The 2,500-nt window shown below is 37.5% G+C and overlaps 1 protein-coding gene across 1 annotated transcript in view; it reads left to right on the top strand.

Annotated features, from left to right (window-relative positions):
* Positions 1–2,500, top strand: part of mRpL1 (mitochondrial ribosomal protein L1) — a 156,105-nt gene that overhangs the window by 328 nt on the left and 153,277 nt on the right. The window lies entirely within an intron of this gene.

Raw genomic sequence — 2,500 nt, 5'->3', positions numbered from 1 at the left:
TGTGCTCAACCACCGGTTAAGCTGCGTCACGTCATGTGTTCTACTTTCCAGGGTAAATATATTTAGTTGGATTAGGCTAAATTAAATTGCGCTTGTTATAATAAGGTTAGGTAAGTTTTCTAAGGTTCTTTTGGTACAAAATTATTAATTTTTACATTAAATGAAAAAATATGTCTTTAAGCATATAAGAGAATATTTTAGAAAATACTTAGTATTAAACGAGTTTTTGCTAATTGACCAGTTTTACTTATTCGGCACGATATATATATAATATATATATATATATATATATATATATATATATATATATATATATATATATATATATATATATATATATATATATATATATTATAATCAGTAAAAGTCATGACATACATAACATATAATAATAAATTTTCAGTGGATATACATATCACTGAATAACAAAAGTTAGTTGATATACATATACACATTATATTCAGTAGGAATACATTAAATACAACAGGAAATATATGATGATATACTTTGCACGTAGCAGCAAGACAGTAAAAAATAATATATTAATGCAGACAGTAATAATAGCAATCGTAACGTTACAGCAAAAAAAAATAACAGACCAAAAATGCTAATATAAAATAAACTCGTTCCAGTTCCTTCAACTCATCGTACTGTTGTGCGTTTGTTTGTTTTTCTAGGCAAGTGAGTTAGGTTGACGACCTAACGACGTCCCTAAAGACATCAGTGTCTGTCCAGCCTGTGTCTATAAAGGACGCTGTGGTCACTGAAAACAATTAAGGTAAACTTTGTATATATACTTTGAGAGCGTTACCTCTCGATACTTGCACACTGGATATACAGACCGTCCTCTTAACCAGAGTCAACATGGTACTGTTGTAAACGCTGTCAAATGGGTGGCTGGTGACGGAGTCTTGAACAGTTGAAATATGGCACAAATACAATATACGAGTCTCATGCTATGGCTGTCAGTTTTCCGTTCGCGCGGCAGACTATTTCGCCGTCATATATTAGTTTTATAGTTTTTTCCGTTATAACTCGACCTATATTAGAAATGGGCTGAAAACCCTGTGTGAAAGTATGATACACATATTAGAGGTCCAGGTTGGGATACAAGGTATTAACTTTTGCCGTAATAAATACGTATTGATTACTATAATGCGATGAAACTCGTTATACGTATGAAATAAAAAATGTCCCAATAAGATCAGATTCCTTAAGGCTGTCACGACATAGACTACAAAATATTTTCCTTGTCATTATTTTTGCGTCCATGGGGCGAAGACTGTCGAGTCTACCTGCTTGTCATGGTGACTTGCTCGGCCACAAAACCCACTGACTGACACTCGAAATATATTTCCGCCTAGTCCCTTCAAGGGAAGGGAGGAGGCGACTTCATGCTGGCGAACGGCTCTTGTTTACAAGGATTTGAAGCTACCCTGCCGTTCCTTGAACCGAACCTGATTACCTCTCGTTCCCTGGGCGTTGTACGACCCTCTCTGATTGGACACTTTCTCAAATGCATTAAAACAACAGAGCAATATTAAAATTCGTAATCTTTCGAATATATAAAGAACTATTGGAAGAAACATTTGTAAATATTTCTGTTGGCGATGTAAAGCTAATGAGAAGAATTCGAAGGGAAAATGTTAGATATCAACTACAGGATGATAGACAAACAGTACACATGGTCAAGCGTGACGTGTGTAAGGCGGGGAAGCAACGATCTGAAAACGGAAGAGGACTTCCAAGTGTATTTTACAGCGGCCATACCGGCGTATTCATGGCTGGCACACTGGAGATAAATGGTAAAAAATACTGACACAATGGAAAAGTAGACACAAATGCAGTATATTGCGATCCTTCATTGACTGCGTTTCGCCCATACAGTGAGCTTCATCAAGTTCACAAACAGATCTGTTTGTAATCTGATCAAGCCCACTGTATGGGCGAAACGTATTCAATTATAGACCGCATTATAACTGCATTTGTGTCTACGTTTCTGTAGTTGACACACCTAAGAACAGCCTTCAAATACCTAGGCAAATAGTTATTTCAGACAAGACGTCACGGAGTATCAAACATGAACAAAACCTGGAGAAGGTCCAGAGCTGTGGTGTTGTATTTCTTAAAGCGCTAAAAACACGCGGGTCATTCTGCGTAATGAGTGTTAGACACTCGATACTTCCCTCGCTAACTGCCGTCCAATATCTGATCATTCAGCCTATTGGCAAGCTAGTCTCTCAGCTGAGATGAATAAACTAAGATGACAAAATAAATGAAACGAACCTCACGTTACTGGAAGAGCGAATAAGCGAGCAAGATATGGAGACAGATACTCATGAGGAAGGTGGAGAGGAAGAGCCTGGCACGAGAAGGGGTCCCTCAAGGTGAGGGTCTCTTGATACAAGGAATTAGACCTGTCCTCCCCTTCTTTAGATCAAACCTAATTGCATCCTATTCCCCAGGTGCTGTAGGACCCTTACAGATTTATTGTTTCCCT

This window comes from Cherax quadricarinatus, chromosome 21 (assembly GCF_038502225.1).
Source record: "Cherax quadricarinatus isolate ZL_2023a chromosome 21, ASM3850222v1, whole genome shotgun sequence".
NCBI lineage: Eukaryota > Metazoa > Arthropoda > Malacostraca > Decapoda > Parastacidae > Cherax > Cherax quadricarinatus.
Note: the sequence above shows the minus strand (reverse complement) of the source record. Positions and strands in the feature narration are given on the sequence as shown.